We start from the raw sequence: 17,307 nt of genomic DNA on the forward strand, positions 1-17,307 counted from the left end.
GCCTGTAGCACTGCAGGGGTTGTTGTGGCCAAAGTGCAGGACCCGGCACTTGGACTTGTTAAACCTCACCTTGCTGGATTTGTTCTCAGGATCCACTCTGTCCAGGGCCCTGTGCAGAGCCCTCCTACCCTCCAGCAGATCCACACTCACACTCAGCTTGGTGTCATCTGCAAATTTGCTGATGCTGGACTCAATCCCCTTATGCTGATCATCAGTGCAGATATTGAAATCCACGCTGGTTGGCTCTGAACCCTCAGCCATCCTGTGGGTGCCCTGTGATGGCACTCAAGGTGATCTGTTCCATAACCTTGCTGGGCACCCAGGTCAGGCTGACAGGCCTGGAGGTCCCCAGCTCCTCCTTCCAGCCCTTCTTGGGGATGGGCTCACACTGGCACCTCCAGTCCCCTGGGAGCTCCCTGCTGAGCCAGCACTGATGGTGAATGATGGAGCGCAGCCTGGGGAGCTCATCCACAGCTCCCTCATTGCCCTAGGATGGATCCTGTCTGATCCCATTCACCTGTGAGCATCTGAGTGGCTCAGCAGATCACCCACTGCTTCCTCCTGGATTCCAGGGGCTGTTCTGCTCCCTGTGCCCATCTACCAGCTCAGGACAACACTTGTCCTGAGGATATCCTCTCCTAATATTGAAAATTGAAACAAACTAGGGGTAAAGTAGCTCAGCCTTTTCCTTATCTTTAGTTACTATATTCTCCACTGCATCCAATAAAGAGTAGAGGTTCTCCTACTCCTCCTTTTAGCTATTTTTTTTTTTATAAAAACATTTTTATTCTTTTTGCAGAACCCTCCAGGGTAAGTTTTAATAGAGTTTTCAACTCTCAGCTTTTCTTTCTGTATGACCCCTTAAAGACTTCCTGAGTTGCTGGTCCTTTGTCCACCCCTGAGTCTCCAGAAAAGCTCCATGGGCAGCCAGGCCAGTCATTTTCCTCACTAGCTCATCTTCTGCCACACTGGGACAGGGTGCTTCTTCCCCCTTATGATTACTTTCTTGAAATGTGTCTGTCCTTCCAGGACCCCTTTGTTTTTAAGGGCTGTTTCCCTTAAAGCAATCAGTACCTGATTAGGTATTCCCCAAAACTGGAGCCTAAACAGGCCAAAGTCTGCCCTTCCTATTTCCAGTGAAGAAGCTTTTTTGCTGCCCCTCCCTCTTTCACAGAACATTGAACACTTCATTATTTCATGGTCACTGTGCCCCAGGCAGCCTCTGAGCCCCACATCTGCCCCCAGCCCTTCTCTGTTTGTGAACAGCAGCAGACAGAGCTTTCCTTGGCAGTGGGAGTGTTACCAAAAATTTAGTAAAACAGAAAATTCCTTAACCCCAATGTGTCATTAAGAAGCAGCATTCTTCATTCAGCTGGATGCACGGGGGAGAGCTCCTCCCAAAGCTGTGCATGCTGAGTACAGGAAAGTTTCTGTTTATATTCTGTATTTTGCATACATATTCATTGATTGTCCTGGACTAAAAATACATATGATAATCATTTCCCCAAAATCATTAATATATTTCCCCTCCCCTTTACCCATGCATTCTCCTGTCCTGGGGGTCTCCCTGGTGGTCCCTGGTGCTCGTGGACCCCAATGTTCCCGTGGGCCTGGCTGAGCTGGCAGGACACTGAGGCTGCTGAACTTCCAGTTCCCCTTCTCACACAATGGGCACTGTGTGGTTTCCACAGGCCTGGGGTTGTGGAGAACAAGCTCCAGGTGTGAGCTCACCTGGTGAAGACAATTGATCATCTGGTACCATGTGGTCACAGAGTGGGCTATGACATCACAGAGTGGGTTAGGTGAGGTCATTGAGCATCCATGGCATCATAGTCTGCCTTTGTGACATCAGAGATTCAGCTGTGACATCACAGGGCAGAGGTCTGACATCACAGTGCAGACTATGGCATCACAGACTCTGGTTTGACATCAGAGACCAGCTGTGTGACATTGGAGAATGGGCTGTGACATCCCAGAGGGACTGTGACATCCCAGAGGGGCTGTGTGACATCCCAGAGGGGCTGTGTCAGGTCACTGGGTTGGTCACTCTGCCCCAGCTCCCCCTCACAGTTTCTCCCAACAACTCCAATGCTGTCCATGCCCAGCAGGGTCCCTGTCACCCAGGATCCCCCCGGCCCACCTGGAGCCACAGCCTCCACCAAAGGATGTTCCACAGGATCCACCCCAGAGCCTGACATGGGGACAAGGGGCCAGGGCTGTGTGACCAGGACATCAAGGACGAGGATTATCCAGGTCACTGTGGCCTGGGTTGGGTTGCCCAGGGCAGGAAAGATGTCTGGCAGCTGGAGCAGGGTCTGGGAAGGGCCTCCAAGGTGGGGCTGGAGCCCCTGGGCTGTGAGCAGAGGCTGAGGGAGCTGGGCTGGTCCAGCCTGGAGCAGGGAAGGCTGAGGGGCTCCTCATGCCAGCCTGGCAGTGCCAGCCAGGAGGGGATGGAGAACACAGAGCCAGGCTCTTCACAGGGGGCTGGTGGGAGACAAAAGCCAATGGGTGGAAGGGGAAAGAGGGGAGATCAGCCATGGCATGAGCAGATGAAATGAGTCAGGCTGGTTTCAGCATTTCCTCAACACCAAGAGCAGCCTGACCTCCCTTCTCCATCCACCACTGATAGATTTGCAAATCAGGAATTGTTTGAGCTGTTCTGTCCTCAGTCCAGGACAAGAATCCTGATACAAGAACTTAATTGTGTTTATATCTATCACAGAACCACGTTAGTCAAAAATTAATTTTACTATGCAAATCACTTGTGAACAGTGGACTCACCAGACACGCTGGGACATTGCACATAGCTCAGGGAAGAGTTTGTAATTGTGTGACTGTTATTTTAATGGTGTAATTTTTATTAAGTTATATCCTGCTCAACTGTGGTCTGTTGGCTAGGTCCAGTGTGGGCTGGAGGGAGCTCAGATTTGCACAAGGCTGCTCTGAGTGCCAGCCTTGGATGGGGAAAATGGTGGGGTGGGGGTAGGGACAGAGTCTGATTGATTGTCAGCCATGAAAGGTCTTGATTTTCATACCCAGTCAAACTGCAGGAGGAGGTACTTGGATTCAGTGTCAAATGGAAATTGCATATATCAATTTATGAACAGGGGAAAAAAAATTAAACAGGACCTAAAAAATGTTTTCTCGCTGTCTTTTTAAATAGAACACATTCAGTTGAATGCAATTCTGAAATCTCTCTTATTAACCACACAAGATTTGGAAACTGAAATCAAATTATCCCCAGAGATTTGGCTTGTTAAGGTGTTCTGAATGTTAATGAGTCCAGGGACACTGAATTCCTGCACTGAAGAGCTGAAGGCTGAACAAGCCTCTGGAGCCGTACTTGGATTCAGTGTCAATTGGAGATTGCACATATCAATGAATTAACAGGGAAAAAACCTAAACAGGACTTGAAAATCATGTTTTGTCACTGTCTTTTTAAATATATTGCATTCACTTTGGATATACTACTGAGATCTGTCTAATTAACCACAAATTATTTGAAAATTGAAATCAAATTATTCCCAGAGGCTTGGCTTGTTTAGCTGTTCTGAATGTTAATGAGCCATGGGACACTGAATTCTTTAAGAGCTGAAGGCTGAACAAGCCTCTGGAGCAGGAAAATTCAGCAGCAGCCTCCAAGGTGCTGAGGATGTCAGCAGCCCCCACTGAAGCCATCCCTGCCCAGAGACCGTGGGGGAATGGGCAGACAAGGAGAGCGTCCCTGGGGCTGGGGCAGCACAACTCAGAGGCACCAGCGGCACCAGCCGGGCAATGGAGTGTGGAATGGGGCTGGGAAAGCCCTGCCTGGGCTGGGCCAAACAGGACACACAAGCCCTGACTGCCATCCAGTAGAAAACTCTGTCAAGGAGACATTTAAAAGGAATTACAATTGTTTCTGTATTCTGAATTGGACTTCCTGGAGAAATACCAACAAGACATCCTCAGGAGCTCAAAACAACAAAACAGTCTTTACTGGTAACTTTAGAAAATCAGAGAATTTTTGGCAAAAGATTTAATTTGACATTCAATCAACACAGAACACTTCTTAAAGCACTGACTTGGCCCATTCAACTTCACAAACTCTAAGCTATTTGAATTTTACATTACTCAGATTTGCAAAAGGTCCAAAATAGAAGAAAAGGACAGAAAGAGAGAGAGGCAAAAAAGGACACAGAGGAGCATACACAGAGGTACCAACTCCTGGATTCCAGAAGTGTTTAGATGGAAATTCCAAGAGGAGGTAGGGTCAAGATGTGTGCTTGCCTTGTGGTCCGCCCTAAATACCCCTTGGTCGTCCTGGGCCCTTTCCCCAGGTGGGACTGTGGGTCATTTGGTCCCTCAGGAGCTGGGCTGGGGCTGCAGAGGTGGCTGTGGAGCATTGCCTGTGCTGTGCCAGGGACTGGCAGCCACTGCTGGGCTGGCATAGAGGCTCTGGGGGCATTGGGGTTCCAGCGCAGGCCAGGGCTGGGGTTCCAGGGCCGGGCAGGGCTGGACCTGCCCCTTCCTCCCCTATTGGAATAAGATCCCAATATTATCAGGTAGATTGTGCCTGGGCTCGTCTGACCCCTGCTCCTGGGCCAAAGGCGGCAACTGTGGTGTTTCACCTCAGAGACACTTTTGGCTGGCTGGATGGTGCAGCTGAGCGCCCAAACAAGTCCAGGCTTGTGGAAACTCAGTTTGCCTCAGGTGGGAAGGCTTCAGGCTAAGGTGAGGAGGAAAAGGAGACAGATTCTGCCGGAGGGTTAATGTCAAGAGTTTATTCCATGGTCACAGACATCTGAATCTTAGGTAACAGCTCCAACAGAATCCTGACCACATGGCCTGAGTGACTTTTTAAGCTCCGGGGGGAGGGGGAGGGAAGGGACAGATGAGCCACCAACCAGGTGGGAGGGGCAGGGTCTCAGGGAACGATGACACCCAGACCGACCAATGACCTCTGGACACAGGGGCATCTTTTGAACCTGACCAACCACACGATGGCCTTGCTGGAATGTTAAGACTGATTGACAGCCCAGCAGGGGGCTCAGGGGAAGGGGAAGGGGTAGAGAGATATTGCCACACCTGGGAAGGGGCTGGGAAGTTTAAAACAGGAAATTGCAACACACTGCAACACTCCCCACACATGAAATGTCTTGAGCCAAGAAACTCCTCCACTCTGTCACAATAAGGAATACTGGAGGTGAAATCCCAATTCTGGCCATGGGCACCTAGATAAGAAGGACAGTTCTTTTCCTTAGGAATGAAAGCCCCAGTTCTCAGTAAATTTCTGGTTTGATTGTTTGGATTCTGTTTGGTTTTGTTGTTGCTTTGTTTCCTTGGTGTGCCTGAAGTGTCCAGTCAGGAGCAGAGTGACTCTTGCCAAGGAACCTTGTGCTGCTGTCCCTTAATATTCAGTCTGGTTTTTGCTGCTCCCTTGCTGGGGATTTTTTCAGCGCTCTCAAGGCCTCGTTGGTAGCAGGGTGAAGGAGCCCTGGCCCAGGCTCTGGCCCTGGGGGACACAGGGACCCTGCCAGAGGGTCCCTTTCCCCCTGTGCCACCCCCAGGGCCCCGGCCCCCATCCCCGTGTCAGGCTCTGGGGTCGATCTCGTGGAACATCCTCTAGGGGAGGCTGCGGGGCCAGGGGCGGGGGGACCCGGGGGGACAGGGGACCCCGCTGTGCACGAGCAGGGTTGGACTGCTCTGGGGGGAGCTGTGAGGGGGGCCGGGGCAGAGTGACCTCCCCAGGGACCTCACACTGCCCCTGTGATGTCACACTGTCCCTGTGATGTCACACAGATACCTGTGATGTCACACAGCCCCCGTGATGTCACACAGCCCCTGGGATGTCACACTGCCCCCGTGATGTCACACAACCCCTGTGATGTCACACTGCCCCTGTGATGTCACACAGATCCCTGTGATGTCACAGAGCCCCTGTGATGTCACACTGCCCCTGTAAAGTCACACTGCCCCTGTGATGTCCCAGAGCCAACTCTGAGACGCCATGCTATGATGTGATACAGCTGCTCTGTGATGTCACAGAAGTCTCTGTGATGTCAGAAAGTCACTCTATGATTTCACAATCTCTACTGTGATGTCACAGCCTGCTCTATGATGTAACACAGCCACCCAGTGCTGTCACAGCCCACTCCCTGATGTCACAGAGCCACCTTCTATGATGGCAGGATCTGCTCTATGGCCTCACACCCTACTCTATGATGTCCCAGTCAGCTCTGTGATGTAACAACCCCACTCAGTGATGTCACAAAACCCTCTCTGTGATGTCATACTGACACTCTGTAAGGTCACAGCACATACTTTGACCTCACTGCCACCTCTATGATGTCATGCAGCCATGCCATGATCTCACAGCCTGTTCTGTGATGTCACACAGTCCCCTCTATGACACTGTAGCTGCTTAGTGACCTCACACAACAAACTCTGTGATGTCGCAGCCCAATTTGTGACCTCACACAGCCCACTCTGTGCTGTCCCACAGCCCCTTGCTGACATCCCAGCTGCTCTGTGCCTCTGTGACCCAGCCCCAGAAGTGCTGCTGTGACACAGTCCCCTCTGGGCCATCCCACAGCCCCTGCCAGTGCTGAGCCCCTGTGAGCTCTGTCTGTGCCCTGCTGGTGTCCCTGAGGGGCCCTGGCAGTGCCCCAGCCCTGCTGGGCTGTGCACAGGAGCTGCTCCTGGCCAGAGCTGTCTCTCTGCAGCGCTGCCCTTGCCAGGAGCTGCCTCTGGGCCAGGAGCCTGGCCCAGCTCAGCAGCACAGACACAGCACAGGGACTTTAATGAGCCTCTGGGGCTTTGCTGCTCTTTGTATCAGACTCAGTCCCTCAGAGTGTGCTCAAAAAACCTTCTCAGGGACTCAAAAAGAGCGTGAAACACTGAAGTCTCTCATACTTTAAATAGATCCTTCTGAGGGACAGGACTGAGAAAATGTCCCCAGGTTCCAGGTAGAGCAGAACATTGGTGGGAGTGATGACAGCTGGGGACAAGCAAGGGAAAGGTGTCTCTGCTGCTGAGCAAACCTGTGCCTCTGTCCCTGCAGGCTGTCGGCATCCCCCGGCTGCCCCACCTGGCTGGGCCCTTCCTTTGCTGACAGCTCTGCCTCCTGCCTGCCTCTGCCTGCCCACACAGAGCCTTGGGCTGCTCCAGGCTCCTGCTGGGGACGTGCTGCACCACAGCCCTGCCCTGACAGGGAAGTTCCTTTCTCCTGGTGTTCAGTCTGGACCTCCCAAGCTGCACTTGGTGCTACTAGGTCTTCTTCAGGCTTATTCCTACTATGAACAAAAGCTCCAGCCTCTCTGAAACCCCTCCATCCCTCCCAGGCTATTCCCTTTCAGTCCTCAGTCTCTACACCACTGACCACAGAGGCTGCAGACTCTCCCTGCTGGTTTTGTGATGAGGCCTCCAAACCCCATTCTGGGAGATTTTTGAGTCCTCTCCAAGGTCTGTGAAAAGGGAAAAATAGCATTCGAAGTTATTTTCTCCTAAATCCTACAGTGACAGAAAACGGGTCAGTATCTTTAAACTGAATGGAGACAAATTAACATTTGTTAGAAGGAGGAAATATTCTACAATTAAGAAAGTGGCAGGAAACTGCAGCTGTTTTTCCAGAGAAGTGGATTCCCCATCCCAGGAATTGTCCAAGAGCGGGAGCTTTGTGCAGCCTGACCCAGTGAAACCCTCTCATCCCCAGTGACAGAATTCTTGCATTCTGGGTTCTCTGATGTGCTGGGTGCCCTCACAACGCTTCTGGCCAGAATGTCTGCTGAGGGCAGCTAGGCTGCTACAGGGGCAGTGACCTCACAGCCATCACCATGGCAGCCCTGTCCCCTGGGCCTGGCTCTGCCCTTTCCTCTGCCCCTGCCTTGGCTCTGCTGCCATGAAGAGTTTTGTCATTAATATCTTGTCCCCAAGGTGCTGGGGCCAATGGCTTCCCAGTCAGGCTCCTTGAGCAGAAGTGGCTTTTCAGAGCCCAGCCAGGAATGAGCCCTGAGGCAGCAGCTCTGCAGTGGTGGCCACCAGGCCGGGCTGCCAAGGGAGGCTTCTGGCCATGGCCTGCAAGCAGCTGCTGCTGCCAAGGTGCCTTTGGTGCCCCAGGCTCTCCCTGGCACAGCTCCCAGCACAGCACTCTGCCCTTGTGCCCAAGCCCTTCCCTCTGCTGGGGCTGGCCTGGAGCTTTTCCTGCAGTGGGACCTGCCCTGCTCATGGCACAGGAAAGGCAGTTCCTGCTGGAGCAGTAGGCTCTGCCTGCAATGGGCTCCAGCAACTCCAGCAAGGTCCTGTTTGCAAAGCCCCCAGTGGGAAATGAAGGAGGGGAGTCACACTGTTTTGGGGGTGAATAATGCTGAAACCAGCCTGACTCCTCCATCCCAAAGTTCAACATCCTCAGAGAGAGCTGAAGCTTTGGCAGAGCTGGAAAAATCCCCAGAGAAAGGAACAACCAAGTGACACCACTGAGAGCTTCTGCAGAGCTGCTGAGCTGGCCCAGCCTGGGCGTATCGGACTGACAGGGCAGCACCTCAGACGAGAAAAGCCCCATTCCAAATTTTAATGGCAGCATCTCCTGACATTTCCCTTCTTGAGGGGTGTGGGGATTCCTCCCAGCGGTGGGGACACCCCTCAAGGTCACTGCTCCAGGCTGAGCCAAAAGGAATTGCCCATGGTCATTGGTCTGGGGGAGTGACATCAGTCTCTCCTTAATTACAGGTTTTGCCTAATACAGTTGCTTTGAAATAATTTCCTAGTGCTCTGTATAATATATTTTACGTCTCTTACATCCTGCCATAATTATTTCTGATTAAGGCAATTTTGTCTAATCATTACCATCATAGAGAATACATATTTATATAAATATATCTGCCCATGACAGGAACCCCTGTGAGTGTCTGGGACATCCTGGCCCTTTGGCAGCCTGGGGACTCCTGGGATGTCACCGTGGCGCCCCTGTGAGTGCCTGTGACAGATCGGTGCCTTTGCAGCACAAGGTCCCCTGGGATGTCACCATGGAATGGCTGTGACTGCCTTTGACCACAGGGCTCTTTACCATCCCCAGAAAACCCTGGGAGGTCTCCATGGGGCCCCTGTCTGTGCCTGTGACATTCCAGATCTAGAACAGCCTGGAGACTTCTGGAAAGTCCCCAAGGAACCACTCTGAGGGCCTGTGACAAATCTGATCCTTAGCAGGCAACCATCACCAGCCCCCTGTTGCTATGGTCAGTTTCCATGGCAACCATCCCCAGCCCCCTGTTGCTATAGTCAGTTTCCATGGCAACCATCACCAGCCCCTGTTGCTATGGTCAGTTTCCATGGCAACAATCACCAGCCCCCTGTTGCTATGGTCAGTTTCCATGGCAACCATCACCAGCCCCCTGTTGCTATGGTCAGCTTCCATGGCAACCATCACCAGCCCCCCTGTTGCTATGGTCAATCCCTTGGCAGCTCCATGGAGACCCCATGCCGGGGTGGTTGCCATGGACACCAGCTCAGGCCTGCAGCCACAGCTGGTTGCCATGGCAACCATTCCCAGCCCCATCCCCAGGCTCACGGGATCCCAGAACCACAGAATTGGCTGAGCTGGGAGGGACCCATCAGGATCCTCCAGTCCAACTGCTGGCCCTGCACAGGACACCCCAACAATGCCAGCCTGGGCCTGGCAGCGCTGTCCAAACGCTGCTGCAGCTCAGAGAGCCCTGGAGCTGGGACCCTTCCCTGGGGAGCCTGGGCAGGGCCCCAGCAGCCTCTGGGCAAAAACCTTTTCCTGACATCCAACCTGAGCCTGCCCCGACTCAGCTGCAGCCGTTCCCTCCACTCCTGTCCCTGGGCACCAGAGGGAAGAGGTTCCCAAAGCCCCAGCCAGGGACCCGCTCCCAAGGCTGTTGCCATGGCCACCAGGGCTGAGACCAGCTGGGATGCTCGGTTTCCACGGGCTGAGGTTCAGGAATGGGATTCCCCAATTTCCTGCGTCCGCTAAAACCGTGCTGCCCTCGCTGCCCTCCCGCCTCCCCTGGAAAGCACAAAAGGCAAAGATCCCGGGCTGGGATAAGAACAATTTATTAGGAACAGGAACAAGATAAGGGACAAACAGAACCGAAACAATATTGATAACAGAAGGGATAAATGAAACAGTTTACTGGGAAAACTAAAACACAACTCACTGGGTCTTCCTGGCCACAATTTCCCCTGTTTGGAAAGGACACCCTTCTTCTCAGCGAGAGAGACAGAGAGAGAGAGTGTCCCTTTTCTGCACCTGGAAATTCTCTGAGGTGGGAGAGAATGTAATGACACAGCCATGGCAAGACCCTCATGTTTTTCAATGCCACATCATGACACTGGTAGGGGCAGGAAAAGGGACTGGTGTCTTCCCAGCATGGATCATGGGGAACATGGATCACCAGGGTTCTTCCCAATGTGGGTTCTCCCATGGGGGATGAAGCTGGAGTGGTGGATGAAGCTGTTCCTGCATTTGTGGCATTTGCAGGGCTTCCCTTACTGGTGGCTCCGTTGGTGTCTGGTCAAGTGAGAGCTGGTGGTGAAGCTTTTCCCACACTGGGGACACTCGTAGGGCCTCTCCCCTGTGTGGATGCGCCGGTGGATGATGAGGGTGAAGTTGTGCTTGAAGCCCTTCCCGCACTCAGGGCAGTGGAAGGGCCTCTCATCTGTGTGAATCCGCTGATGCTGGAGGAGACTGGAGCTGGTCTGAAACCTCTTCCCACATGTGGCGCACTGGTAGGGCCTCTCCCCAGTGTGGATGCGCTGGTGCCTGATGAGGTTGGAGTTGTGCTTGAAGCCCTTCCCGCCCTCAGGGCAGAGGAAGGGCCTCTCCTCAGTGTGAGTCTGCTGGTGCTGGAGGAGATTGGAGCTGGTCTGAAACCTCTTCTGACACTGGGGACACTCATAGTACCTCTCCGCAGTGTGGAGGCGTTGGTGGGTCACAAGGTTGGATCTGTAGCTGAAGCCCTTCCCACACTCCCCACACTCATAGGGCCATTCCCCGGTGTGGATCCTCTGGTGGCTGATCAGGTGGGAGCTCCGCCTGAAGCTCTTCCCACACTGCAAGCACTTGTGGGGCTTCTCCCCATCATGAAGCTGCCCATGGACCACCAGCTCTGAACTCTGGCTGAAGCTCTGTCCACCTTCCTGGCTCAGGGTGGCTCTTGCTTCTTCAGAGCACCCTGGGCTGGGTTTGGAGCCCCTCCTCATGGGGGATGTGTGAGGTTTTTCTTCCCTGTTGGATTCCTGTGCGTTAGAATCACTCAAAACGGCCTCTTTCACGAGGTTCTGCCATGCAGATTTTTCCTCCCTGGTCTCCATCCTTAGTTCCTTCCCTGGGGAAGGAAGGACAAGGAGAAGATGGGATTTGCCTCCATGCCAGAGGGAAGGGGAAGGAGATTCCCCCAGTGCATCCCCGGCAGGACGGGGTTGGCAGCAGGGTTGTCCTGCAGCCAGGGGCTGTGCTGGGCTGGGAGACGGAGCAGGAGAGAGGGGGAAAGGGGCACTGATTTCCTCCTCACCTATCTGGGTGTCCTGGGGCTCCTTCCTCTTCCTCACAGCCTCCTTCTCCATCCAATCAAGGTTTGGGAATGGGAAATCCTGTTCTGGGAAGAAAACAAAGGGTGCACACATTGTCTTTTGTACTGGTTTGAAGGCAAACCTGGGGAGGGTCTAAACCAGAATTACAATTTAAAAGAAAACTAAGATCAAGGCAATGATACAGAAACACTGCCTTAAACTGACAGAGTCAGGATATAACCTGACACCCTGGTGGTCAGGGTGGTGGCAGCAGTCCCAGTAAATGGTGGTTGCAGTCCTGTTGGAGTGATCAACATGATTCTGTGGAAGCAGTGGTCCTGTAGAAGGGTCTGGTCTTCCTATGGAGGTCCAGTGGTGGTTATGGAGCTCTTGTCCTCTGGGAATCCAGTAGGCAAGCTGCTCCTGGTGTAGCAAAGTGTCAGCATATATCCAGGTAGGAATGCTTGGATCCTCCCCCTGGGCGGAGCATCCCACAATGGGATGATGGAATTTTATCAGTCCTGCAGTGACACTCAATGGCCCATTAGCCCAAGATATCTCCCCTGGAGGGCGTTATCAGGGCTGAGTCATGGAAGAGATAAAGAACACTGCCCCACCTGTTTATAGCAGTTGCTGAAGGTGGGGATTGAAAACATGCATTTGGTTACATCTTGCATGGCAACCTGAAACAGTGGGGTAATCCCTGCTCAGGGGGTGAACACCACCCCCCTTACCCAAACTGGCTCAGCTGTAAAACCTCCACCTCGGGAAGGGCACACACACACAGGGGACAATGTCACACTTGGCACTGCCCCAGGGGAGGGCTCTTTTTCCTGTCATTCCCTTCCCGTCCCCCCTTTTCTATCCCATTTACTGTTCAATAAAATTCATTTTGGGTTTGGTCTCATTATCACCTTAATTGGGCCAGAGGAATCTCTCTAACACTTTTCTTAACCAGACTCACCAGACTGTGAAATTCTGTTGGCACAGTGAGTTTAGGCACTGTTCTCTGACCCCAAGTGCCTTTGACAACAGCATGGTTCCCTCCTCTGAGGAGGTTGTGGTTCTCTCTGGAGGAACTCTTTGAAACTGGGCTGCAGCTTCCTCTGAGCGAGTTATGGCAGAACCGATGATGTAAATCGCCTTTGTGGGCCCGGAGTGTAACAAAAATATTTTGTTGTCCTTCTATTACAGCGACCTGATGAAGGTCTTCATGGTAAGAGAAGTGGAGGAGAATCTTGGTTCATGATCAGAAGGCTGGATTTATTGATATATGATATATAATACATTATAACTATACTAAAAGGAATAAAGAGAAAAGTTGCAGAGGCTTGCTAAGCTAAGAATAGAAAGAAAAGAATGAATAACAAAGTTCTGTGTCCAGCAGAAAGCAAGGACCAACTCTCCCGTGAGTGGTCAGCAAATCCAAACACTCACAGAAGACCAATCACAGATGCTCCTGTTACATTCCACATCAGCAGATAATTATTGTTTGCATTTTTCTTCTGGGGCCCCAACTTCTCAGAAAGGACAAATCCTAAAAGAGAGGATTTTATGAAAAAATGTCTGTGACATCCTTCCTTGAAATGTTTTTTAAAATCACAGGAGGAAAGGGAGCAAATGATACCAACGAGACTGACAAGGTTCATTCACCTCATGGTGAGGAACACAAGGCTGCTAAAAGTCCTACAAGAAGCTCAGCTCAAGTAGCTAAATTCCCAAATAACTCCTGAATTCCCAGGCTTGAGTGTTTTGCGAAATGTGAGAATCATTTTTCTCTTCATCCCTGTCGCCTTTGTGACAGCTACAAAGTGTTTACTTTCTTTTTAATGATATCTGTATTGGGCTGAATTTACACTTTTATCAGAATGTGCCAGCAGCTGAGCTGGAGCTGTGCAGGAACCAGTGGAACTTGGAATTGCCACAAAATTGCTTGTACTGCCAGTTTATTAATGTTTGGGATTTGTTTGCATTTTCATCATATCTGACTTGTGGGAAAATCAAATATTCATCAAAGTGATTTATGCAGAGTCAAGTTTGATTTCTGCCAAATTCTTTTGTCCAGTGCCCAGGGGATGCTCGAGGGGTCTCTGTGCCTCTCGCCCTGGGGGATGCTTGGAAGGGGTTTGGGGGGGTTGCCCCTGTCCCTGTCACCCCAGGCCATTCCCCAGGGGGTCTCCATCATTTTCACCCAGGGAATGCCTGGGGGGTCTCCCTCCCTCTCACCCCTGCCCCGTGCCAGGAGGTGCTCGGGGCAGTCTCTGTCCCTCTCAGCCCAGGGGATGCTCGGGGGTCTCTGTCCCCTCACCCTGGGGGATGCTCGGGGGGTCTCCATCCCTCTGGCCTCAGGCAATGCCTGTGCAGGGCTGGGGACCAGGGGCTCTGTGTCCCTCTCACCGCTGAGGGTGCTCGGGGCTGGGGGGGCTCTCCGACCTTCTCACACCTGGGGAGGCCGGGGGGATCTCTGTCGCTCTCAGCCCTGCTGTGACCCCACCCAAACATCATCGGGGTCACAGGGACAGAGACACCCCCAAACCCCCAGAAGGGCTGAACCTGGGATTTGGTTTGGGGCTTAGGGTTTAGGAAGGGGCTGGAATTGGGGCTGGGATTGGAGTTGGGGCTGAGGTTTGGATTAGAGCTGGGATTGGGGTTAAGGCTGGACATGGGATTGGCTTTAGGGCTGGTGCTGGGATTGGGTCTGGGGCTAGAAAAGTCTGGCACTGGGATGAGATTAAATACTGAACTGTGAGTGTGTCTAAACATGGAGTGAGATTGAGACCAGGATCAGGGTCAGGTTTGGGACTGAGCTCACCCAGAGCAGGACAGGGGGGATGTCACTGCAGGATGTCCCTGGCATCATCCCAGCCCTCCTCAGGCACCTCCAAACATGGGGAGCAGCTGGGTACCCCAAGATCCAGGTGCTCCCACGCTGCCCCTCAATACCAGGCGAGCATTCCCTGAGGGCAGCCCTGACTGTGACCCTTGGGGCTCTGGGATCAGCCCTCACATCCCTGTGGGAGCAGCAGCAGACAGGATGAGAGATTCTCCCGCCCCGTTTTTCCTGTGGAAGGGTGAAGCCCAGCTGCCCTTTTCTTCTGGTGCCTCCTCCTCTCCTCAGCTGAAGATGTCAAACTCCCCAGGATCAGGAAAATCCCCATTCCCTCTTTCCTTTTGGCTGCAGCCTGGAACATCCACCCAGAATGAAGGACTTTCTGACAGCCCTGCTGAATGACACTGGCAAGAGGTTTGTGAGAAGGGGAAGAAATTGTATTTTGATAGTAAATAAAAGGTGCAAAATTATTTCTTTCTGTTATATTCCTTTTCAGTCAGTTTTGGTCTGTTTTCAGAGTGCCACCTTCTCAGCTGATTGTGTTTGTGCCCTCCTTTCTCTCCTGCCTCTCTTTGTCTGCTCTGTTTCTCTCTCAGTGTCTCCCTTGATACAGGGCAGCTCACACCAAAGACCGTGCCCGGATTTAATTCCCAATTCAGGAGCTACAACAACCATGGGGGAAGTTATGAAGGCTCGCAGTGAAATGCCACTGTAAGATCTTGCTCCACTTGGCTTTTGGCTCCTTCTTGACAGCTTTGCCCTCAAGGGCAGGAACATCTTTTCATAGCGGAGAACTGGAATTCCAGACCCTGGCAGTGTGTGCCGTGGATCCCAGAGGGGCATTCCCGAGGCTCCCAGGGTGCTGCTCCTGCCGTGCCTCCCAAGGAGCTTCTCTCCCAAGGGGAGAAGATCCAGCAGCTCTGTGGGCTCCCAGAGCACACAGCAAAGGTGGCTTTGATGGAAATTTTCCAGGGACTGGGGTGGGAAGGGACCCTGTCCATGGATTACGACCCCGCGAGGGAGAGACGCCTCTGCCCCAGTGAAGGAGCGAATGAGAGCGTGGGAACGCAACCGACGATTATTGAACGTGGACTGAACGGAACAAGAAATGGGGAGGAGAAAGGGAGAGAAAGAAATCCGGAAGAGGTCTCAGAGAACATAAAGAAATGGGAAAAGGTTCCCGCCTGGACTCCGCAGCTCCCAGGGACACCCGCCGGGCGTAGCGCCTTTTACAATTCCAGCCAATCAGAGGACGCGGTAAACAATTTCCAGCCAACCAGAGCTTTTCTATTCGATGACTCACCGGTTGCCAGGCGGACCCGCAGAGCCCGGCGGCCCCGGAGCGGAATTTGGGGCTCGGGCCGGGGGACGGATCCGCCCCGGGGGGGTCCCCGAGCCCCCTGCCCAGCCCTGGGGCCGATCGGGGGCTCCCCCACCCAGCAGCCGGTGCTGCGGGGCCGCGGGGCAGAGCGGTGGGAAAGGGGGGTCCGGGCTGGCAGCGGAGGAAGTGCGGGAGGAAGAGGAGGGACAGGAGGAGCAGGAGCGGGAGAATCGCGGCGCTCGCAGCGCCCGCACGCCGAGCCTGCAGCGCCCCCTGCCCCGAGAGCATCGCCCCAGCCCCGAGCCGCAGGTGAGGGCGGAGGCCGAGCTCGCCCCGGCTCCAGCCAGGCGTCTCCGGGAGGATTTTTTGGAGAGTGTTCAGAGCCGGCAGATCCCGGACTCGAGCCCCGGGTATCTCCGGGCTCCCCAAGAGGAGCTTTTTCGGGGGGAGAGCAGCCCCGATCGCCCCTCGGGAGGGTCCCGGGGGGTCCACGTGGGGATGGCCCGGTACCGACGGGGCGGGACATTGGTTTTGGGGATCCCCGTGAGAGCCGGGGCTGTGGAACGGGGGACCCCCGGGGCGGGGAGAGGGGAAGGGGCGATACCGGAGCTGGGGCACCCCCGGCAGCCCGGAGATGAGGCGGGGACGGGACCCCCTGACCCTGACAGGGGTGTCCTGGGTGACTTCATGATGCTCGTACCCCATCGGTCTGTTTAGCCCAGAAATGAGTTCTGCACCTTTAAGGCTGGGTCTGAGAGCGAAGGGGAGGAGGAAGAAGCAGCAGTTTGTTTTCAGAAACTGTACTCACTCCTCTACATTCCAGCTGCTGGATGGACAGAGAGCAGGACAGAGCTCTCCTTTGCTTTTAGTTAGTTTTTAGCTCGCTGAGGCAGAGAAGTTCCCTGGACTGTGGTTTTTCTTTTTCTTTGGAGCTGTTTAAATCTGCTCTGGATTGAACACCCAGAACACCACCGGCAGCTCCTCCGTGAAGCCCACTGGGACGGGCCTGGGCTGAGGCATTTCCAGCGCTGGATGGACTGATAAGAGGCTGGTAATAGACTGATAAGAGACTGATAAGACACTGAGTGCACAGAGCTACAACTCAAGGAGGGACTTTCAGAGTTTGTCATCTATTTTGGAGCAGCAGGAATTTTCATTGCTTAATATTGTTCAATTTTTGTGCTGGTGAATGCTTTGCCTGTAGAATAAAGTTTTTTTCCACTTTTCTCCCCGGAAATATTTTCCCGGACTGGCTGAGGGTGGGGCTGCTGAATCGGCATTCTAGAGGAAACTCCTTTTGGAGGGTTTCAACCGATTTTGCCTTAAACTAGGACAGGGTGGTGGAAAGAAAGGGGAACCCCAAGTGGCTGGACTGAGGGGAGGCTGGAGAGGGGGACCTTGGGACCCCAGAACCTTCCAGAATCCAAAAGCAGGACCCTGGAGAGGGGGGATCCCCAGGACCCATGGGATCCCCAGCAGCCCTGAGATGCGGGACCAACCATAACCCAAGAGGGATGAGACTGGAAATGGGAAACTCCTGGTGGCTTTTTTTTATTCACTCTTGATTTTTGGACATCAGGTGACTTCTAGAAATGGACATGGGTTGGAGGAGTCCGCAGCCCAAGGCATTCACACCTTGTTTTTCCCCAAA

Source organism: Melozone crissalis, unplaced genomic scaffold (genome assembly GCF_028551555.1).
Source record: "Melozone crissalis strain CALT ecotype California unplaced genomic scaffold, PUWL_Pcris_2 ptg000079l_1, whole genome shotgun sequence".
Lineage (NCBI taxonomy): Eukaryota > Metazoa > Chordata > Aves > Passeriformes > Passerellidae > Melozone > Melozone crissalis.